The sequence below is a fragment of the Phyllobates terribilis genome, unplaced genomic scaffold (genome assembly GCF_046119375.1).
Source record: "Phyllobates terribilis strain yellow unplaced genomic scaffold, ASM4611937v1 Scaffold_658__1_contigs__length_872986, whole genome shotgun sequence".
Lineage (NCBI taxonomy): Eukaryota > Metazoa > Chordata > Amphibia > Anura > Dendrobatidae > Phyllobates > Phyllobates terribilis.
Window position 1 is genome coordinate 226,414 of NW_027363418.1, and position 24,333 is coordinate 250,746.

Genomic DNA, 24,333 nt, shown 5'->3' on the forward strand with positions numbered 1-24,333 from the left:
AACAGAACGGACATGTGAATAGTGTAAGGATAGGATGTGTCAGTGTGCTGTCCGAGTAATGAGGCCCAACTTGCCACCACATATTTTCACTAATCTGAAGTCACCAGCCATAGATCAGCCACTGAGGGACTCATTAGGACTCGCTCACATTGCCACGTAACACGGCCGAGTGCTAGTGCTATGTGATGTTTTATCGGATAGCACTCGGACCAATAATATACTATGTTATCCGAGTGCAGTCTGATGTACGTGCACAGAGACAATGGAGAAGATGGAAAAATTAAGTCCTCCATCTTCTCCACACCTGTGCTGCAATTCTTCCATGCGAGAAAATTGGATCACAGAGTGTCATTAGTATAATCGGCCCAATTCTCTGGCATGGGAGAATATACAGCATTGTGAGCTAGCCCTTCATGTGTGTACCATGAGCTAGCACGTCTTAAGAACATATATCATGAGAATTGCTCGATGATAATCTTCTGTACTTGTGCATATACTAACTCTTCAAACTTATTTTTCACCATGGAAGGTTTTGGAGGGGCCTCTATAACCGATTTGAGAAAGGAATGCACCCTCGCCAGTCAGTCACTGATTTTCTACAGGCAGTAAAAGAAGAGACGCAGCAGCTGGAGGAGGAAATGGAGTTCATGGAGAAGGTGTGGTAGAAATACTGAAAATCCAGCTTCCTGGCCTATATGTTTTTGATGTTTATACCTCCGCTTAGGTTTCAGTGTAAACCAATTCAGCTTTTAATGGTGACTGAGAAACAATTTTAAATGATTATATATAAAAACCCTGCACAAGATAAAAAAGAGGCAATCATTTTTAGCCGATGCCCTACGTCTTTGGTGTTCTCCAACACAATAACTGGAAGAGAGCACCATTAAAGGGAATCTGTTACCAGGTTTTTGCTACCCATCTGAGTGCAGCGCAATATAGGGGCAGAGGCCCTGATTCCAACAATCTGTCACTTACTGGGCTACCTGCTGTCATTTTGATAAAATTACTGTGTTATCTGCAGCAGACCCCGCCCACATCACTGATTGGCAGTTCTCTGACTGCTGAGCTCTGTATAACCCTGCCCACACCACTGATTGGCCACTTTGTGTATACTAGATTTGCAGAAAGCTGCCAATCAGTGATGGGGGCGGGGTTGTACAGAGCTTATGAATATGTAGGACTACCTGGCAGCAGGTTTACTAGTCCCCAATGATAATCTGCTTGCTGATAAAATAGTGATTTTATAAAAACTACAGCAATCAGACCATTAAGTGACACATCACTGTAACCAGGGTCTCTACCTTGTGTCTTTTCAATGTCAGTAATGCCTGAGCACTGTGGCGTTATGGCTTTCTTATGGCACCAGAGAAGTTTGTTCATTGGTATAAAGTTTTCAAGTAAAGGTTCATTTAGGCAGGCCAATAATTGGGTTAGGGAGCGTTCCCTCATTCCCAACTGTTGGCTGCCTAAACAGGCCATCAAACATCCAATGGAGGGGCAAAGCATTCATTGGTGTGATAATTTTTGAGCACGTTTAAAAATTATCATTAGCAGCACATTGTCCTGTGTAAACGAGAAATGTGCTGACGATAACATAAGTGCGGCCGGCCTTACTAAACAGACCATTAAACCACTGCTGATCGACTTGCATGTAGAGGTTACATTAACATGCCCTAACCCAATGTAACTTTTGCTCTTGTCTAACAATTTTTCCTTTAGAGATTAACAAAACTGGAAACTCGAGAGTCAAATGAAACCTACAAGAATCTCAATGACCAGCCAAAAATCCACAACTTCCAGATATGCATCACCAAACACTCTCCGGCTAATACGCCCCAAGATTACAGCACCAACCTGAAGCTGTTTCCCTCTCGTAGTTCATCCCAAGGTGAGGAGGACTCGGCCCTGATCCTAACCCAGGACCATTTGAAGAGCTCGGACCCCGACCTGTCGGCTAACAGTGACCAGGAATCTGGGGTGGAGGACTTGAGCTGCCGGTCTCCGAGTGGTGGAGACTCGTTACCCAGCGAGGACAGTGGGAAGGATCCCGATTCAGATGAAGCAGTGTTCCTGACTGCTTAGAGGTCTTATTAACCACTTGCTATTATATTAGTGCTTCTATTTATTTATAGGGAGTGATGTAAGCTGGGAGGGATATACTGGGGGAAAAAAAAACATATCGACTTTGTTCACATGTATCAGTGGTAGTTTGTGCAGCGGAGACCAGATACTAATGTCCTATATAGTCGGTCTGATCCAGGCAATTGAACGACTGACAATTGGAAAAGTGCATACACAGGTTGACGAAACAATGACGGGGACACAATGATCGCTAATAATCTGGTATCCTGTTATCAGCAGCACGTCTCCTGTTTACACTGAGTAATGTGCTGCCGTTAAGAATTTTAATGAATGCATAAAATGTATCGCACCCAATGAAACGATGCTTTCCTAGTTTGTCTGCCGATTGTGGTCCTGGTTAGATGGGCCAATAGTCGTATGTTGAAATGATTCCTATGAGCGCTCGTTCATCGTTTATTGGCTCTACGCCTTAAGTGCGTGTCTGCAGCCTCCGGGAATATTCAGAAACAGTTATCTTTTTTTAAGAGCCAACCTTATAATGCATTTTGTTTCCTTTCATGATTTCAAACCACATGTCCGTGGAGCATGAATCCTGTCCCAATATATTTGTATATTTAAGGTTTGTCATTGACAAAGGTGCCCTGTACTGGAAATATGGACACTTACATCGTTTTCGGGTTTAGGTCCACTGTGTGAAAGATCTGAATGTGCTTTGCTTCTGTGTAAGTTGCTGGTAGACTAATGGTGGTCATCCAGGATCTGACATTGGGTATTAATTCCCTACATCCTAGTTATGTTAGGCATGACTATCACATGTAAGGTTCTTGCCACCTGGCCGAGAAAAGTTTGAAAAAAAGGACGCAAGCATAAACTGTTTGGCCTGTGACCACAGCAATTTACAGTAAAACAATGTGATTTTCGTCACATGATTAAAACCATGACCCAATGTCTATGGCTGAATAATCCCTTAAAGACTAATGTTTTGTGCTATGGTATACCATCGGTCCGATCTTCTGTAACTTTATACTGTTTCCACATAGACTGCCAATGAAACAAAACTTCAGAATCTCATTTGGAGACTTTAAAGGGGCTGTCCAAGACTTTATTGAAGGCCTATACTTGATCATCAATGTCTGATTGATAGTGCGTGCTGTAGCTGTTCCTGTGTCAACGGTGACCAGAAATGCTCAGGTGCCGAGCTCTGTTGACGGAGTACTACATATCGGCCACCCATTCAAATCATTAGGGGGCAGATGTGTAGTACGCAGCCGCAGCCACTATTCCCTCCACAGAGCTCCGCAGTGCAGCTCCGCTAATGAGCACCCCAATTGATCAAACATTGATGCCTTATCTTAAAGAGGTGGTCACTACATTGTATAATGCCCCCATCAAATTACACCTTTTAAATACCTGCAGCCGGGGTCACGTGATGCAGACTGAGAAGTCAGCAATAGCGCCACCCACAGGTACATATGGAAGCAGGAGGTATTTACAAAAACATTTATTTAGTTAACATGTGTAAATCGATGGGGTCATTATACAATGTAGTGGACCACCTCTTTAAAGAAAGGCCATCAATGTTAAAGTCCGGGACAACCCCTTTAATTATTAATCGGTATCGGTACAGATCTATTAGACTTTTCAGAACTTCAAAATAGGTCCATCCTTCAAACAGATGCCAAAAAGTACAGTATGTTGCAAACTTTAATGGAAGCATTCCTGTATGAATACAATATTGGAGGAAATAAAGAAAAAAAAAACAAAAAGCTTTGGCACTTTTATGTAGGTCTCCAGAATATAGTGGGGAGAGACTTTCTTATTGACTTATATAAGTGAGGTAGAGCAGTAACCCCAAAGAAATTGAAAAATCAGCTGTGGTCCCTATAGGATGGCCCTACACATTGCATTTCCCATCACTTTTTTGAGAATACATTGGGGTGGAAAAATAAGATACAAATAAAGCAGATAATAAGAATTTATAGTCCAGAATTTACTGGTCACTTTTGTATTTCTGTAGGAATTCCAGCTCTGTACGTTGCAGATATCCGGCCCATCAGCGGATTAGCGGGGTCCCGCGTACTTGAATCCTTGCATGTTATCTGGGGGCTAAGAGCCATAGGGTTCTCTCTAAGTGCTTCCGACACTGGTTTTCAGAAAACGTACTGATCCTTTTATATTCGTGCTGCACGGTAGTTACATGTGGGGTCTCAGCGTCACATTACTGGGCTAGTACTAATATGGTAAGAGTCAATGTTGTGTAGTATCCCCCCGCCATCCTTTACGTGTCTGCCTGCTGCATAGCGGACGGCTGCCATCTTGAATGCTCATTGAAGCTGCTATTAGTTTTTTTTGTAAATTGCATGGATAATCTTACCAGAATAATCGTTCTCACTTCTTGACTTGTCTGCTCATTGTGACCAATATCATATTGGTTTTCTAGACGAGTTTACAAGCGCTTGTAGTGCTACAATACAAGAACAAAGCTACTAGATGTAATAGGAAGATCATCATAAAATGACCGTCCCTCCCAACTGCAGATTCCAAAATCTTCTGAAGATGCAGCTTATAAGTGAGGTCCGTGATAGTCAGAAGCAGCGTCTTCTTCCCATGATCTGTGCCTGGGGTGGTAGCCCAGCGATGTAGGGGCTGAGCCGCAGTAACAGACATGGGGCCGTGTCTGCGGGGGAAGGTGGGGAATAGAGTTTTCATTTTCTAATCCAGGACAACCCTTTTAAAAGTAGAACTCCCAAAAACAATGAAAGGGAAAGCCTCTTAAAGGGACACTAATCCTCGAAATGAATGAGGGCAAAAAATAGAGCAGCTCTTACTTTTGTCCAGTCTCAACATGATCCTAAAAGAGATGGGGCCAGAGTCATCAAGAGCGGCGCTGTTCACATTGGTCTTGATGAGGAGGTGTGCTGGAGTCAGACAGACGCTCACGGTTCATGAAAAGGTGCATGCTTCTTCCTGAATTGAGAACGCACCGTGGGTCAATAAACAAATATGCAACATGGGAATGAGATTTTGTGGCTATTTATGGTACAAAGAATTAAAAAAAAAATTCTGCACAAGCGCTGTGTGTGAGCAAACCCCAACGGTGGTGCCGCAGGTCTTTTGGGAGTTCTCCTTGATTGCAAAGGGTTTTGTGTGTTTTTTTTATATATATTATTTATGGTTTATTTATTGATGCCATCATTGCTTATTTTTGTGACGAGTATAATAAAATCATGATCTATTTTTTTATTTTGTGTTGCATATTTTGGCTGTAATTTATATGCAGAAATTGATTTTTGTTTTAAGATATTTTAAAATATGTTGTCAAGCAATATTACCCTAATTGTGACTATATCAGTACAAAGTACGTATGTAAAGTAGTTTATTCCGTAATGTGCAATTAGAATATTTTTGTAAACTCCCTTGTGTTGTGTGTGTGCTGGTGTGTATAGATTAGATTGGGCCGCTGTCCTTTACGGACATAGCATTAGAGTCATTTATGCTGCACTTATAGAAGATGCTAAAGAATTACACTACAGTTTTTTTAATACAATTTTCTTTTCTTTTTTAAAGCAATACTTTACTCACCCTCTCTGGGTCTAATGCAGAGTGTCAGCTATTTGTCACATTGACAGCGCTGCAGCCAGTCAGTGAGTTCAGTGACTCTGAGCAAGTAGTGCCGTTAACTCGGGCAAAGCTGCTGATCTCAGTTATTGGTTGCAGCGCTGTCGACGTGAGGCCAAAGGACAGTAACAGACACTGGGAGCAGTGGCAGAGACCCTGTGCTGGACCCAAGGAAGGTGACTAGTGCACAGTTACAAAAAAAAAACAGCTGCACCAACGGGTTAAAGGAAAATCCCTTTAACCCTCAACTGGTGAGGTGGGGGTCGCCACACCCCAGGGAATTTTTGTTCGGCTGCCATTCATTGAAAAATGCTGGTATGAGGATACGTGTCTCACTAGCTTCCATCCATTTGTGGGTGTCAAAAATTTGTTACACTCATATGCAATCAATCGCCAATAAGAAAACGATTAAAACAAACGTGATCTTCGCATTTTCTGTAAAAATAAGAGATTTCTAAACACTGGGGTATAGGAAACCCCACCTCACCAGTTGCGTGACATAAACCCCGCCTCACCAGTCGAGGGTTAATGAACCAGATAATCTGGCACAGATCAGCAATGGAATGGGGAATTTTACAAGATCAGAAGCAAGAAACTGAGCAGAAAATTAGGAAATTACCCTGATAACATTTTGAATTAGCAGCTTGTTTTTGGGCTCTATATACCAATCCAAGGGAGGTTTGTATACTTTATGACGGACATGTAATAATTCAGAATATTTGATGATTTGGAATTTATTAGATCCCCCAGGTGAATTACCCCAATACTATAAAATGGACATAAATGACACATAAATCTGTGCGGTTACAAAGTAACATTGACGCTCCTCCCCAACTCCCCGTACAGAATGACATGCCCTCGGGTCAGGAGTGTCTACAGCTTCATAGAAATATATAAAGCAGTCACGTTAGGGTCGGGAAAGTCCGTGCATGGACTGATTACCACGGATGTCTGAATGAGTCTTTATTGACTAATAAAGTCACTATTGATCACAGGGGTTAAAACGGTCAGGATTGGAGTTCATCTCCAATGTTGACCTTTGTGTAATATATACAACTCACACCTCCTGCACATGGAACAGGCATAGATTCTGGGTATGAACAATGGGCGCCCTACACTATCCACCCTAAACATGGGGAAGATGGCAGTAAAGAGTAAAAGACGGTTGTCTGGGACTTGACTCTTTTCATAAGATAGGTCATCAGCGTGTGATTAAAACAGAAATGTAGAAATTTTTTGCAAATTTATTTAGAAAACAAAAACTGAAATATCACATGGTCATAAGTATTCAGACCCTTTGCTCAGACACTCATATTTAAGTCACATGCTGTCCATTTCCTTGTGATCCTCCTTGAGATGGTTCTACTCCTTCATTGGAGTCCAGCTGTGTTTAATTAAACTGATAGGACTTGATTTGGAAAGGCACACACCTGTCTATATAAGACCTCAAAGCTCACAGTGCATGTCAGACCAAATGAGAATCATGAGCTCAAAGGAACTGCCCAAGGAGCTCAGAGACAGAATTGTGGCAAGGCACAGATCTGGCCAAGGTTACAAAAGAATTTATGCATTACTCAAGGGTCCTAAGAGCACAGTGGCCTCCATAATCCTTAAATGGAAGAAGTTTGGGACCACTAGAAGTCTTCCTAGACCTGGCTGTCCAGCCAAACTGAGCAATTGTGGGAGAATAGCCTTGGTGAGAGAGGTAAAGAAGAACCCCAAAATCACTGTGGCTGAGCTCCAGAGATGCAGTAGGGAGATAGGAGAAAGTTCCACAAAGTCAACTATCACTGCAGCTCTCCACCAGTCGGGCCTTTATGGCAGAGTGGCCCAATGGAAGTCTCTCCTCAGTGCAAGACATATGAAAGCCCGCATAGAGTTTGCTCAAAAACACATGAAGGACTCCCAGACTATGAAAAATAAAATTCTCTGGTCTCATGAGACGAAGATAGAATTTTTTGATGATAATTCTAAGCGGTATGTGTGGAGAAAACCAGGCACTGCTCATCACCTGCCCAATCCAATCCCAACAGTGAAACATGATGGAGGCAGCATCATGCTATGGGGGTGTTTTTCAGCTGCAGGGACAGGACAACTGGTTGCAATTGAAGGAAACATGAATGCAGTCAAGTACAGAGATATCCTGGATGAAAACTTCTTCCAGAGTGCTCTGGACCTCAGGCTTGGCCGAAGGTTCACCGTCCAACAAGACAATGACCCTAAGCACACAGCTAAAATAACAAAGGAGTGGCTTCAGAACAACTCTGTGACCATTCTTGACTGGCCCAGCCAGAGCCCTGACCTAAACCCAATTGAGCATCTCTGGAGAGACCTGAAAATGGCTGTCCACCAACGTTCACCATCCAACCTGACGGAACTGGAGAGGATCTGCAAGGAAGAATGGCAGTGGATCCCCAAATCCAGCTGTGAAAAACTTGTTGCATCATTCCCAAGAAGACTCACGGCTGTACTAGCTCAAAAGGGTGCTTCTACTCAATACTGAGCAAAGGGTGTGAATACTTATGCCCGTGTGATATTTCAGGTTTTCTTTTTTAATAAATTTGCAAAAATTTCTACATTTCTGTTTTTTTTCACTCAAGATGGGGTGCAGAGTGGACATTAATGAGAAAAAAATGAACTTTTTAGAATTCACCAAATGGCTGCAATGAAACAGAGTAAACAATTTAAAGGAGTCTGAATACTTTCCGTACCCACTAATTTTTTTAATTGTCAATAGGTAGCTCTCATTAAAGGCAATAAATCAATATCAAATAATTGTTAGCGAAAGTTCAGCAAAAGGAAGCAGCCACAAGTTTATTGCTACGGCTTGTGCTCAGTGTATTTCCATCATATGGTCCATGGGCATCGAGTACAGCAACACGCTGTCATTTCTGAAAGGCACTGTATGTACAGAAGCGTGAAATGACGTCAGGAATGAGTAATTCACAAATCATTCATTTACTGAGTAAAAGGCTCAATTCACAGAAATGAAGTATTTAATATAAACCATTCCAATATGGGTAACAGAAAGTAACAAATATTAGAAGTATCCTACAGCAGATACAGAGCTGAGTCGATGCGAAATGAACAATAGGAGTTAAATTGATGAGGTGCACCTTTGGTCAAAATCAGAGGCTTCGTGTCCCGTTTGCAACAGGCTTGACCTTAAATGTTGCCGAAAGGCAACAAAGGATGACCTTTTGTTGCAAACGGGACACAAGATGGCCGACTTTTGTTGCCGGAATGCAACATCTGTTGCATTTGGGCAACAGGCTTGACCTTGATACATTGGAACTGGACTAAAGAGTCAATATGGTAGTATGACCTTCTGTACTATAGTAATATATAGGGACTGATGGGGGAAATTTGTTTTTTGGCATTTGGGACGCTTACGCACGCGGTGGGATGCGCTAAATTTTTTTCAGGGTTAAGGCAAAATTTTTGCTCGAAACTGCGCGCTCTGCGGCCTGAAATATCGCTCCTGAGGGGGTCTACGCAATAAAAATGCAAAAAAATGTAACATTAGGGTTGGCTAAATCACTTACCTGATTGACCAATAGCCAGCCCTCATTGACTTTTTTGTTGACATTGTGTGTTCTGAGGAAACTCCACCGGGTGGCAATGTTGTCCAACTTTTTAATTTTTTATTTTAGGATTGTAAAAACACCAGATGGCAATGTTTCTCTTTCTAATGTGCACGCAAGCATGAGAGCTGGCTGCTGGTTGTCCTGGATTACCTGCATCCAGCCCTCATATTGGGCATATAATGTATATAGCCAACTCTCAAATTTTTTTTGCTTTAATAACACTAAGGCTATGTAACCACGATGCAGAAATGAAGCATTTTGTTCACGGCTGCCTCTAGCCAGCCCCCCAATTTTTTTTTTCTTTAATAACACAAACACCATGAGGGCTTGCTATCGTGTGTCCACGGCTGCCTCTAGCCAGCCCCCCAATTTTTTTTTTCTTTAATAACACAAACACCATGAGGGCTGGCTATCGTGTGTTCACGGCTGCCTCTAGCCAGCCCCCCAATTTTTTTTTTCTTTAATAACACAAGCACCATGAGGGCTGGCTATCGTGTGTCCACGGCTGCCTCTAGCCAGCCCCCCAATTTTTTTTTTCTTTAATAACACAAACACCATGAGGGCTGGCTATCGTGTGTTCACGGCTGCCTCTAGCCAGCCCCCCAATTTTTTTTTTCTTTAATAACACAAACACCATGATGGCTGGCTATCGTGTGTCCACAGCTGCCTCTAGCCAGCCCCCCAATTTTTTTTTTCTTTAATAACACAAACACCATGAGGGCTGGCTATCGTGTGTTCACGGCTGCCTCTAGCCAGCCCCCCAATTTTTTTTTTTCTTTAATAACACAAACACCATGAGGGCTGGCTATCGTGTATCCACGGCTACCTCTAGCCAGCCCCCCAATTTTTTTTTTCTTTAATAACACAAGCACCATGAGGGCTGGCTATCGTGTGTCCACGGCTGCCTCTAGCCAGCCCCCCAATTTTTTTTTTCTTTAATAACACAAACACCATGAGGGCTGGCTATCGTGTGTCCACGGCTGCCTCTAGCCAGCCTCCCAATTTTTTTTTTCTTTAATAACACAAACACCATGAGGGCTGACTATCGTGTGTTCACGGCTGCCTCTAGCCAGCCCCCCAATTTTTTTTTTCTTTAATAACACAAACACCATGAGGGCTGGCTATCGTGTGTCCACGGCTGCCTCTAGCCTGCCCCCCAATTTTTTTTTTCTTTAATAACACAAACACCATGAGGGCTGGCTATCGTGTGTTCACGGCTGCCTCTAGCCAGCCCCCCAATTTTTTTTTTCTTTAATAACTCAAACACCATGAGGGCTGGCTATCGTGTGTCCACGGCTGCCTCTAGCCAACCCCCAAATTTTTTTTTCTTTAATAACACAAACACCATGAGGGCTGGCTATCGTGTGTCCACGGCTGCCTCTAGCCAGCCCCCCAATTTTTGTTTTTCTTTAATAACACAAACACCATGAGGGCTGGCTATCGTGTGTTCACGGATGCCTCTAGCCAGCCCCCCAATTTTTTTTTTTCTTTAATAACACAAACACCATGAGGGCTGGCTATCGTGTATCCACGGCTACCTCTAGCCAGCCCCCCAATTTTTTTTTTCTTTAATAACACAAGCACCATGAGGGCTGGCTATCGTGTGTCCACGGCTGCCTCTAGCCAGCCCCCCAATTTTTTTTTTCTTTAATAACACAAACACCATGAGGGCTGGCTATCGTGTGTTCACGGCTGCCTCTAGCCAGCCCCCCAATTTTTTTTTTCTTTAATAACACAAACACCATGAGGGCTGGCTATCGTGTGTCCACGGCTGCCTCTAGCCAGCCCCCCAAATATTTTTTTTCTTTAATAACACAAACACCATGAGGGCTGGCTATCGTGTGTTCACGGCTGCCTCTAGCCAGCCCCCCAATTTTTTTTTGCTTTAATAACACAAACACCATGAGGGCTGGCTATCGTGTGTTCACGGATGCCTCTAGCCAGCCCCCCAATTTTTTTTTTTCTTTAATAACACAAACACCATGAGGGCTGGCTATCGTGTATCCACGGCTACCTCTAGCCAGCCCCTCAATTTTTTTTTTCTTTAATAACACAAGCACCATGAGGGTTGGCTATCGTGTGTCCACGGCTGCCTCTAGCCAGCCCCCCAATTTTTTTTTTCTTTAATAACACAAACACCATGAGGGCTGGCTATCGTGTGTTCACGGCTGCCTCTAGCCAGCCCCCCAATTTTTTTTTTCTTTAATAACACAAACACCATGAGGGCTGGCTATCGTGTATCCACGGCTACCTCTAGCCAGCCCCTCAATTTTTTTTTTCTTTAATAACACAAGCACCATGAGGGTTGGCTATCGTGTGTCCACGGCTGCCTCTAGCCAGCCCCCCAATTTTTTTTTTCTTTAATAACACAAACACCATGAGGGCTGGCTATCGTGTGTTCACGGCTGCCTCTAGCCAGCCCCCCAAATTTTTTTTTCTTTAATAACACAAACACCATGAGGGCTGGCTATCGTGTGTCCACGGCTGCCTCTAGCCAGCCCCCCAATTTTTGTTTTTCTTTAATAACACAAACACCATGAGGGCTGGCTATCGTGTGTTCACGGCTGCCTCTAGCCAGCCCCCCAATTTTTTTTTTCTTTAATAACACAAACACCATGAGGGCTGGCTATCGTGTGTCCATGGCTGCCTCTAGCCAGCCCCCCAATTTTTTTTTTCTTTAATAACACAAACACCATGAGGGCTGGCTATCGTGTGTTCACGGCTGCCTCTAGCCAGCCCCCCAATTTTTTTTTTTTCTTTAATAACACAAACACCATGAGGGCTGGCTATCGTGTGTTCACGGCTGCCTCTAGCCAGCCCCCCAATTTTTTTTTTCTTTAATAACACAAACACCATGAGGGCTGGCTATCGTGTATCCACGGCTACCTCTAGCCAGCCCCCCAATTTTTTTTTTCTTTAATAACACAAGCACCATGAGGCCTGGCTATCGTGTGTTCACGGCTGCCTCTAGCCAGCCCCCCAATTTTTTTTTTCTTTAATAACACAAACACCATTAGGGCTGGCTATCGTGTGTCCACGGCTGCCTCTAGCCAGCCACCCAAATATTTTTTTTCTTTAATAACACAAACACCATGAGGGCTGGCTATCGTGTGTTCACGGCTGCCTCTAGCCAGCCCCCTAATTTTTTTTTTCTTTAATAACACAAACACCATGAGGGCTGGCTATCGTGTGTTCACGGCTGCCTCTAGCCAGCCCCCTAATTTTTTTTTTCTTTAATAACACAAACACCATGAGGGCTGGCTATCGTGTGTTCACGGCTGCCTCTAGCCAGCCCCCCAATTTTTTTTTTTCTTTAATAACACAAACACCATGAGGGCTGGCTATCGTGTGTTCACGGCTGCCTCTAGCCAGCCCCCCAATTTTTTTTTTTCTTTAATAACACAAACACCATGAGGGCTGGCTATCGTGTATCCACGGCTACCTCTAGCCAGCCCCCCAATTTTTTTTTTCTTTAATAACACAAGCACCATGAGGGCTGGCTATCGTGTGTCCACGGCTGCCTCTAGCCAGCCCCCCAATTTTTTTTTTCTTTAATAACACAAACACCATGAGGGCTGGCTATCATGTGTCCACGGCTGCCTCTAGCCAGCCCCCCAATTTTTTTTTTCTTTAATAACACAAACACCATGAGGGCTGGCTATCGTGTGTTCACGGCTGCCTCTAGCCAGCCCCCCAATTTTTTTTTTCTTTAATAACACAAACACCATGAGGGCTGGCTATCGTGTGTTCACGGCTGCCTCTAGCCAGCCCCCCAATTTTTTTTTTCTTTAATAACACAAACACCATGAGGGCTCGCTATCATGTGTCCACGGCTGCTTCTAGCCAGCCCCCCAATTTTTTTTTTCTTTAATAACACAAACACCATGAGGGCTGGCTATCGTGTGTTCACGGCTGCCTCTAGCCAGCCCCCCAATTTTTTTTTTCTTTAATAACACAAACACCATGAGGGCTGGCTATCGTGTGTCCACGGCTGCCTCTAGCCAGCCCCCCAATTTTTTTTTTTCTTTAATAACACAAACACCATGAGGGCTGGCTATCGTGTGTTCACGGCTGCCTCTAGCCAGCCCCCCAATTTTTTTTTTCTTTAATAACACAAACACCATGAGGGCTGGCTATCGTGTGTCCACGGCTGCCTCTAGCCAACCCCCCAATTTTTTTTTCTTTAATAACACAAACACCATGAGGGCTGGCTATCGTGTGTCCACGGCTGCCTCTAGCCAGCCCCCCAATTTTTGTTTTTCTTTAATAACACAAACACCATGAGGGCTGGCTATCGTGTGTCCACGGCTGCCTCTAGCCAGCCCCCCAATTTTTTTTTCTTTAATAACACAAACACCATGAGGGCTGGCTATCGTGTGTTCACGGCTGCCTCTAGCCAGCCCCCCAATTTTTTTTTCTTTAATAACACAAACACCATGAGGGCTCTCTATCATGTGTCCATGGCTGCCTTTAGCCAGCACCCCAATTTTTTTTTTCTTTAATAACACAAACACCATGAGGGCTGGCTATCGTGTGTTCACGGCTGCCTCTAGCCAGCCCCCCAATTTTTTTTTTTTCTTTAATAACACAAACACCATGAGGGCTGGCGATCGTGTGTTCACAGCTGCCTCTAGCCAGCCCCCCAATTTTTTTTTTTCTTTAATAACACAAACACCATGAGGGCTGGCTATCGTGTATCCACGGCTACCTCTAGCCAGCCCCCCAATTTTTTTTTTCTTTAATAACACAAGCACCATGAGGCCTGGCTATCGTGTGTCCACGGCTGCCTCTAGCCAGCCCCCCAATTTTTTTTTTCTTTAATAACACAAACACCATGAGGGCTGGCTATCATGTGTCCACGGCTGCCTCTAGCCAGCCCCCCAATTTTTTTTTTCTTTAATAACACAAACACCATGAGGACTGGCTATCGTGTGTCCACGGCTGCCTCTAGCCAGCCCCCCAATTTTTTTTTTCTTTAATAACACAAACACCATGAGGGCTGGCTATCGTGTGTCCACGGCTGCCTCTAGCCAACCCCCAAATTTTTTTTTCTTTAATAACACAAACACCATGAGGGCTGGCTATAGTGTGTCCACGGCTGCCTCTAGCCAGCCCTCAAATTTTTTTTTTCTTTAATAACACAAACACCATGATGGCTGGCTATGAGGAAGGGAGCTATGTCCTTGTAAAGTTAGCTTGTTGTCATGTGGAAAAGAGTTTGAGGGGATTGTGGCCCTGTGGAAATGCTTGTGGCCCGGCAGAAGGAGCCAGTGGTCCTGTGGAGAGAGCTGATGGGGTTGAGGCCCTGTGGAAAGGCCTGTGACCCTGTATAGGGGTCCGTTGCCCTGTGGAGAGAGCTGTAGGGGCTCGTGCCCTATGGAAATGACTATGGCCATGTAGACAGGCCTTCTGGCCTTGAAGAGGGGGCTTGTGCCTTGCAGACGGGCCTTGTGTCTCTGTGGAGAGAGCTAAAGGGGGCAGTGGCGGTGCAGAAAGTGCATTTCGCCCTGTTGATGGGAGCTATGGCCCGGTAAAGAGAGCTTGTTGTCCTGTGGAGAAGAGTTGGAGGGGCTTGTGGCACTGTGGAAAGGCCTCTGGCCCAGTAGGAGCCTGTGGTCCTGTGGAGACAGCTGAAGGGGTTGAGGCCCTGTGGAAAGGCCTGTGACCCTGTATAGGGGTCTGTGGCCCCGCAGAGGGGCATGTGGCGATGTAAAGAGAGCTGGAGGGAGTTGTGGCCTGAGGAAAAGGCCATGTGGAGCGGGCTGGAGAGGCCTGTGGAAGGCTCTGGAGTAAGATTTGAGCCTATGAAGTCCTTTGCAGTAAACAACATGCAACATGATTGCCTGTGGAGAGAGCTGGAGGGGCTTGTGGCACTGTGGAAAGGCCTGTGGCCCAGTAGGAGCCTGTGGTCCTGTGGAGAGAGCTGAAGTTGTTGTGGCCCTGTGGAAAGGCCTGTGACCCTGTATAGGGGTCCGTTGCCCTGTGGAGAGAGCTGGAGGGGCTCGTGCCGTATGGAAATGACTATAGCCATGTAGAAAGGCCTTTTGGCCTTGAAGAGGGCGCTTGTGCCCTGCAGACGGGCCCTGTGACTCTGTGGAGAGAGCTGTTGGGAGTTGTAGCCGTGTGGAAAGTGCATTTGGCCCTGTGGAGGTGAGCTATGGCCCTGTAAAGAGAGCTTCTTGTCCTGTGGAGAGAGCTGGAGGGTGTTGTGGCCCTGTGGAAAGGTCTGTGGCCCTATGGATAGGCCCTTTAGCCTTGTGGAAAGGGCTGTGGCCCTGTGGTGAGAGCTGGAAGGAGTTGTGGGCTGTGGAAAAGCCTGTGGTCCTGTGGAGACAGCTGAAGGGGTTGAGGCCCTGTGGAAAGGCCTGTGACCCTGTATAGGGGTCTGTGGCCCCGCAGAGGGGCATGTGGCGATGTAAAGAGAGCTGGAGGGAGTTGTGGCCTGAGGAAAAGGCCATGTGGAGCGGGCTGGAGAGGCCTGTGGAAGGCTCTGGAGTAAGATTTGAGCCTATGAAGTCCTTTGCAGTAAACAACATGCAACATGATTGCCTGTGGAGAGAGCTGGAGGGGCTTGTGGCACTGTGGAAAGGCCTGTGGCCCAGTAGGAGCCTGTGGTCCTGTGGAGAGAGCTGAAGGTGTTGTGGCCCTGTGGAAATGCCTGTGATCCTGTATAGGGGTCTGTTGCCCTGTGGAGAGAGCTGGAGGGGCTCGTGCCCTATGGAAATGACTATGGCCATGTAGAAAGGCCTTTTGGCCTTGAAGAGGGGGCTTGTGCCCTGCAGACGGGCCCTGTGACTCTGTGGAGAGAGCTGTTGGGAGTTGTGGCCGTGTGGAAAGTGCATTTGGCCCTGTGGAGGTGAGCTATGGCCCTGTAAAGAGAGCTTCTTGTCCTGTGGAGAGAGCTGGAGGGTGTTGTGGCCCTGTGGAAAGGTATGTGGCCCTATGGATAGGCCCTTTAGCCTTGTGGAAAGGGCTGTGGCCCTGTGGTGAGAGCTGGAAGGAGTTGTGGGCTGTGGAAAAGCCTGTGGTCCTGTGGAGACAGCTGAAGGGGTTGAGGCCCTGTGGAAAGGCCTGTGACCCTGTATAGGGGTCTGTGGCCCCGCAGAGGGGCATGTGGCGATGTAAAGAGAGCTGGAGGGAGTTGTGGCCTGAGGAAAAGGCCATGTGGAGCGGGCTGGAGAGGCCTGTGGAAGGCTCTGGAGTAAGATTTGAGCCTATGAAGTCCTTTGCAGTAAACAACATGCAACATGATTGCCTGTGGAGAGAGCTGGAGGGGCTTGTGGCACTGTAGAAAGGCCGGTGGCCCAGTAGGAGCCTGTGGTCCTGTGGAGAGAGCTGAAGGTGTTGTGGCCCTGTGTAAAGGCCTGTGATCCTGTATAGGGGTCTGTTGCCCTGTGGAGAGAGCTGGAGGGGCTCGTGCCCTATGGAAATGACTATGGCCATGTAGAAAGGCCTTTTGGCCTTGAAGAGGGGGCTTGTGCCCTGCAGACGGGCCCTGTGACTCTGTGGAGAGAGCTGTTGGGAGTTGTGGCCGTGTGGAAAGTGCATTTGGCCCTGTGGAGGTGAGCTATGGCCCTGTAAAGAGAGCTTCTTGTCCTGTGGAGAGAGCTGGAGGGTGTTGTGGCCCTGTGGAAAGGTCTGTGGCCCTATGGATAGGCCCTTTAGCCTTGTGGAAAGGGCTGTGGCCCTGTGGTGAGAGCTGGAAGGAGTTGTGGGCTGTGGAAAAGCCTGTGGTCCTGTGGAGACAGCTGAAGGGGTTGAGGCCCTGTGGAAAGGCCTGTGACCCTGTATAGGGGTCTGTGGCCCCGCAGAGGGGCATGTGGCGATGTAAAGAGAGCTGGAGGGAGTTGTGGCCTGAGGAAAAGGCCATGTGGAGCGGGCTGGAGAGGCCTGTGGAAGGCTCTGGAGTAAGATTTGAGCCTATGAAGTCCTTTGCAGTAAACAACATGCAACATGATTGCCTGTGGAGAGAGCTGGAGGGGCTTGTGGCACTATGGAAAGGCCTGTGGCCCAGTAGGAGCCTGTGGTCCTGTGGAGAGAGCTGAAGGTGTTGTGGCCCTGTGGAAAGGCCTGTGACCCTGTATAGGGGTCCGTTGCCCTGTGGAGAGAGCTGGAGGGGCTCGTGCCGTATGGAAATGACTATAGCCATGTAGAAAGGCCTTTTGGCCTTGAAGAGGGCGCTTGTGCCCTGCAGACGGGCCCTGTGACTCTGTGGAGAGAGCTGTTGGGAGTTGTAGCCGTGTGGAAAGTGCATTTGGCCCTGTGGAGGTGAGCTATGGCCCTGTAAAGAGAGCTTCTTGTCCTGTGGAGAGAGCTGGAGGGTGTTGTGGCCCTGTGGAAAGGTATGTGGCCCTATGGATAGGCCCTTTAGCCTTGTGGAAAGGGCTGTGGCCCTGTGGTGAGAGCTGGAAGGAGTTGTGGGCTGTGGAAAAGCCTGTGGTCCTGTGGAGACAGCTGAAGGGGTTGAGGCCCTGTGGAAAGGCCTGTGACCCTGTATAGGGGTCTGTGGCCCCGCAGAGGGGCATGTGGCGATGTAAAGAGAGCTGGAGGGAGTTGTGGCCTGAGGAACAGGCCATGTGGAGCGGGCTGGAGAGGCCTGTGGAAGGCTCTGGAGTAAGATTTGAGCCTATGAAGTCCTTTGCAGTAAACAACATGCAACATGATTGCCTGTGGAGAGAGCTGGAGGGGCTTGTGGCACTGTGGAAAGGCCTGTGGCCCAGTAGGAGCCTGTGGTCCTGTGGAGAGAGCTGAAGGTGTTGTGGCCCTGTGGAAAGGCCTGTGACCCTGTATAGGGGTCCGTTGCCCTGTGGAGAGAGCTGGAGGGGCTCGTGCCGTATGGAAATGACTATAGCCATGTAGAAAGGCCTTTTGGCCTTGAAGAGGGCGCTTGTGCCCTGCAGACGGGCCCTGTGACTCTGTGGAGAGAGCTGTTGGGAGTTGTAGCCGTGTGGAAAGTGCATTTGGCCCTCTGGAGGTGAGCTATGGCCCTGTAAAGAGAGCTTCTTGTCCTGTGGAGAGAGCTGGAGGGTGTTGTGGCCCTGTGGAAAGGTCTGTGGCCCTATGGATAGGCCCTTTAGCCTTGTGGAAAGGGCTGTGGCCCTGTGGTGAGAGCTGGAAGGAGTTGTGGGCTGTGGAAAAGCCTGTGGTCCTGTGGAGACAGCTGAAGGGGTTGAGGCCCTGTGGAAAGGCCTGTGACCCTGTATAGGGGTCTGTGGCCCCGCAGAGGGGCATGTGGCGATGTAAAGAGAGCTGGAGGGAGTTGTGGCCTGAGGAAAAGGCCATGTGGAGCGGGCTGGAGAGGCCTGTGGAAGGCTCTGGAGTAAGATTTGAGCCTATGAAGTCCTTTGCAGTAAACAACATGCAACATGATTGCCTGTGGAGAGAGCTGGAGGGGCTTGTGGCACTGTGGAAAGGCCTGTGGCCCAGTAGGAGCCTGTGGTCCTGTGGAGAGAGCTGAAGGTGTTGTGGCCCTGTGGAAAGGCCTGTGACCCTGTATAGGGGTCCGTTGCCCTGTGGAGAGAGCTGGAGGGGCTCGTGCCGTATGGAAATGACTATAGCCATGTAGAAAGGCCTTTTGGCCTTGAAGAGGGTGCTTGTGCCCTGCAGACGGGCCCTGTGACTCTGTGGAGAGAGCTGTTGGGAGTTGTAGCCGTGTGGAAAGTGCATTTGGCCCTGTGGAGGTGAGCTATGGCCCTGTAAAGAGAGCTTCTTGTCCTGTGGAGGGAGCTGGAGGGTGTTGTGGCCCTGTGGAAAGGTCTGTGGCCCTATGGATAGGCCCTTTAGCCTTGTGGAAAGGGCTGTGGCCCTGTGGTGAGAGCTGGAAGGAGTTGTGGGCTGTGGAAAAGCCTGTGGTCCTGTGGAGACAGCTGAAGGGGTTGAGGCCCTGTGGAAAGGCCTGTGACCCTGTATAGGGGTCTGTGGCCCCGCAGAGGGGCATGTGGCGATGTAAAGAGAGCTGGAGGGAGTTGTGGCCTGAGGAAAAGGCCATGTGGAGCGGGCTGGAGAGGCCTGTGGAAGGCTCTGGAGTAAGATTTGAGCCTATGAAGTCCTTTGCAGTAAACAACATGCAACATGATTGCCTGTGGAGAGAGCTGGAGGGGCTTGTGGCACTGTAGAAATGCCTGTGGCCCAGTAGGAGCCTGTGGTCCTATGGAGAGAGCTGAAGGTGTTGTGGCCCTGTGGAAAGGCCTGTGATCCTGTATAGGGGTCTGTTGCCCTGTGGAGAGAGCTGGAGGGGCTCGTGCCCTATGGAAATGACTATGGCCATGTAGAAAGGCCTTTTGGCCTTGAAGAGGGGGCTTGTGCCCTGCAGACGGGCCCTGTGACTCTGTGGAGAGAGCTGTTGGGAGTTGTGGCCGTGTGGAAAGTGCATTTGGCCCTGTGGAGGTGAGCTATGGCCCTGTAAAGAGAGCTTCTTTTCCTGTGGAGAGAGCTGGAGGGTGTTGTGGCCCTGTGGAAAGGTATGTGGCCCTATGGATAGGCCCTTTAGCCTTGTGGAAAGGGCTGTGGCCCTGTGGTGAGAGCTGGAAGGAGTTGTGGGCTGTGGAAAAGCCTGTGGTCCTGTGGAGACAGCTGAAGGGGTTGAGGCCCTGTGGAAAGGCCTGTGACCCTGTATAGGGGTCTGTGGCCCCGCAGAGGGGCATGTGGCGATGTAAAGAGAGCTGGAGGGAGTTGTGGCCTGAGGAAAAGGCCATGTGGAGCGGGCTGGAGAGGCCTGTGGAAGGCTCTGGAGTAAGATTTGAGCCTATGAAGTCCTTTGCAGTAAACAACATGCAACATGATTGCCTGTGGAGAGAGCTGGAGGGGCTTGTGGCACTGTGGAAAGGCCTGTGGCCCAGTAGGAGCCTGTGGTCCTGTGGAGAGAGCTGAAGGTGTTGTGGCCCTGTGGAAAGGCCTGTGATCCTGTATAGGGGTCCGTTGCCCTGTGGAGAGAGCTGGAGGGGCTCGTGCCGTATGGAAATGACTATAGCCATGTAGAAAGGCCTTTTGGCCTTGAAGAGGGCGCTTGTGCCCTGCAGACGGGCCCTGTGACTCTGTGGAGAGAGCTGTTGGGAGTTGTAGCCGTGTGGAAAGTGCATTTGGCCCTGTGGAGGTGAGCTATGGCCCTGTAAAGAGAGCTTCTTGTCCTGTGGAGAGAGCTGGAGGGTGTTGTGGCCCTGTGGAAAGGTATGTGGCCCTATGGATAGGCCCTTTAGCCTTGTGGAAAGGGCTGTGGCCCTGTGGTGAGAGCTGGAAGGAGTTGTGGGCTGTGGAAAAGCCTGTGGTCCTGTGGAGACAGCTGAAGGGGTTGAGGCCCTGTGGAAAGGCCTGTGACCCTGTATAGGGGTCTGTGGCCCCGCAGAGGGGCATGTGGCGATGTAAAGAGAGCTGGAGGGAGTTGTGGCCTGAGGAAAAGGCCATGTGGAGCGGGCTGGAGAGGCCTGTGGAAGGCTCTGGAGTAAGATTTGAGCCTATGAAGTCCTTTGCAGTAAACAACATGCAACATGATTGCCTGTGGAGAGAGCTGGAGGGGCTTGTGGCACTGTGGAAAGGCCTGTGGCCCAGTAGGAGCCTGTGGTCCTGTGGAGAGAGCTGAAGGTGTTGTGACCCTGTGGAAAGGCCTGTGACCCTGTATAGGGGTCCGTTGCCCTGTGGAGAGAGCTGGAGGGGCTCGTGCCGTATGGAAATGACTATAGCCATGTAGAAAGGCCTTTTGGCCTTGAAGAGGGCGCTTGTGCCCTGCAGACGGGCCCTGTGACTCTGTGGAGAGAGCTGTTGGGAGTTGTAGCCGTGTGGAAAGTGCATTTGGCCCTGTGGAGGTGAGCTATGGCCCTGTAAAGAGAGCTTCTTGTCCTGTGGAGAGAGCTGGAGGGTGTTGTGGCCCTGTGGAAAGGTCTGTGGCCCTATGGATAGGCCCTTTAGCCTTGTGGAAAGGGCTGTGGCCCTGTGGTGAGAGCTGGAAGGAGTTGTGGGCTGTGGAAAAGCCTGTGGTCCTGTGGAGACAGCTGAAGGGGTTGAGGCCCTGTGGAAAGGCCTGTGACCCTGTATAGGGGTCTGTGGCCCCGCAGAGGGGCATGTGGCGATGTAAAGAGAGCTGGAGGGAGTTGTGGCCTGAGGAAAAGGCCATGTGGAGCGGGCTGGAGAGGCCTGTGGAAGGCTCTGGAGTAAGATTTGAGCCTATGAAGTCCTTTGCAGTAAACAACATGCAACATGATTGCCTGTGGAGAGAGCTGGAGGGGCTTGTGGCACTGTGGAAAGGCCTGTGGCCCAGTAGGAGCCTGTGGTCCTGTGGAGAGAGCTGAAGGTGTTGTGGCCCTGTGGAAAGGCCTGTGACCCTGTATAGGGGTCCGTTGCCCTGTGGAGAGAGCTGGAGGGGTTCGTGCCGTATGGAAATGACTATAGCCATGTAGAAAGGCCTTTTGGCCTTGAAGAGGGCGCTTGTGCCCTGCAGACGGGCCCTGTGACTCTGTGGAGCGAGCTGTTGGGAGTTGTAGCCGTGTGGAAAGTGCATTTGGCCCTGTGGAGGTGAGCTATGGCTCTGTAAAGAGAGCTTCTTGTCCTGTGGAGAGAGCTGGAGGGTGTTGTGGCCCTGTGGAAAGGTCTGTGGCCCTATGGATAGGCCCTTTAGCCTTGTGGAAAGGGCTGTGGCCCTGTGGTGAGAGCTGGAAGGAGTTGTGGGCTGTGGAAAAGCCTGTGGTCCTGTGGAGACAGCTGAAGGGGTTGAGGCCCTGTGGAAAGGCCTGTGACCCTGTATAGGGGTCTGTGGCCCCGCAGAGGGGCATGTGGCGATGTAAAGAGAGCTGGAGGGAGTTGTGGCCTGAGGAAAAGGCCATGTGGAGCGGGCTGGAGAGGCCTGTGGAAGGCTCTGGAGTAAGATTTGAGCCTATGAAGTCCTTTGCAGTAAACAACATGCAACATGATTGCCTGTGGAGAGAGCTGGAGGGGCTTGTGGCACTGTGGAAAGGCCTGTGGCCCAGTAGGAGCCTGTGGTCCTGTGGAGAGAGCTGAAGGTGTTGTGGTCACTCAATTGAGCCCTTTTAACTGATTAAAGGGGGGCGGAGGAGGCTGTGGCCCTGATGAAAGAGCTCAAAGGGGTTGTAGTCTTGTAGAAGGAGCCTGTGGTCCTGTGGAGAGAGCTGGAGGGGGTTATTGCCTTGGGGAAATGCCTATGGCCCTGCGAAAGGGACCTGTGGCCCTTTGAAAAAGGCCTTTGGCCTTGTGGAGGGGGCTGTTGCCTTGTAAAGGGAGCCTCTGTCCTTTTTGAGAGAGACAGAGGGGGTTGTGGCCTTATGGAAAGGCCTATGACACAGTGAAAGGGCCCTGTCGCCTTGTGGAGAGAGGTGAAGGCGGATGTGGCCCTGTGTATATGCCTGTAAACCTGTAGAAGGAGCCTGCGGTTCTGTGGAGAGAGCTTGAGGGGGGTTATGGCCCTATGGAAATGACTATGGCCCTGTGGAATGGACCTATGGCCCTTTGCAAAGGGCCTTTGGCCTTGTGGAGGGGGCCCTTGCCCTGTAGAAGGAGCCTGTGGCCCTCTTGAGAGAGCCAGAGGAGGTTGTGGCACTATTTAAAGGCCAGTGGCCCTGTAGAAAGGCCCCTTGGCCTTGATGAAGGGGCTTGTGCCCTGCAGACGGGCCCCATGACTCTGTGTAGAGAGCTGGAGGGGGTTGTGGCCATGTGGAAAGTGCATTTGGCCCTGTGGAGGGGAGCTATGGCCCTGTAAAGAGAGCCTGTTGTCCTGTGGAATTGGAGGGGATTGTGGCCCTGTGGAAAGGCTTGTGGCCCGGCAGAAGGAGCCAGTGGTCCTGTGGAGAGAGCTGAAGGGGTTGAGGCCCTGTGGAGAGGCCTGTGACCCTGTATAGGGGTCTGTTGCCCCGCAGAGGGGCATGTGGCGATGTAAAGAGAGCTGGATGGAGTTGTGGCCTGTGGAAAAGGCCATGTGGAGCGTGCTGGAGGGGCCTGTGGAAGGCTCTGGAGTAAGATGAAGGCCTATGAAGTCCTTTGCAGTAAACATCTAAATTTTCAAGCTTCGTGTCCGATTTGCAACAGGGTTGACTCCAATGTTGCCGAACTGCAACAAAAATTGACTCTTGTTGCAAAAGTGCAACATGATTGCCTGTGGAGAGAGCTGGATGGTGCGTGTGGCACTGTGGAAAGACCTGTGGCCCGGTAGTAGCCTGTGGTCCTGTGGAGAGAGCTGAAGGTGTTGTGGCCCTGTAGAAAGGCCTGTGACCCTGTATAGGGGTCCGTTGCCCTGTGGAGAGAGCTGGAGGGGCTTGTGCCCTATGGAAATGACTATGGCCATGTAGAAAGGCCCTTTGGCCTTGAAGAGGGGGCTTGTGTCCTGCAGACGGGCCCTGTGTCTCTGTGGAGAGAGCTAAAGGGGGCTGTGGCCGTGCAGAAAGTGCATTTGGCCCTGTGGAGGGGAGTTATGGCTCTGTAAAGAGAGCTTGTTGTCCTGTGGAGAAGAGTTGGAGGGGATTGTGGCCCTGTGGAAATGCTTGTGGCCCGGCAGAAGGAGCCAGTGGTCCTGTGGAGAGAGCTGAAGGGGTTGAGGCCCTGTGGAAAGGCCTGTGACCCTGTATAGGGGTCTGTGGTCCCGCAGAGGGTGCATGTGGCGATGTAAAGAGAGCTGGAGGGAGTTGTGGCCTGAGGAAAAGGCCATGTGGAGTGGGCTGGAAAGGCGTGTGGAAGGCTCTGGAGTAAGATTTGGGCCTATGAAGTCCTTTGCAGTAAACAACATGCAACATGATTGCCTGTGGAGAGAGCTGGAGGGGCTTGTGGCACCGTGGAAAGGCCTGTGGCCCAGTAGGAGCCTGTGGTCCTGTGGAGAGAGCTGAAAGTGTTGTGGCCCTGTGGAAAGGCCTGTGACCCTGTATAGGGGTCCGTTGCCCTGTGGAGAGAGCTGGAGGGGCTTGTGCCCTATGGAAATGACTATGGCCATGTAGAAAGGCCTTTTGGCCTTGAAGAGGGGGCTTGTGCCCTGCAGACGGGCCTTGTGTCTCTGTGGAGAGAGCTAAAGGGGGCTGTGGCCATGCAGAAAGTGCATTTGGCCCTGTGGAGGGGA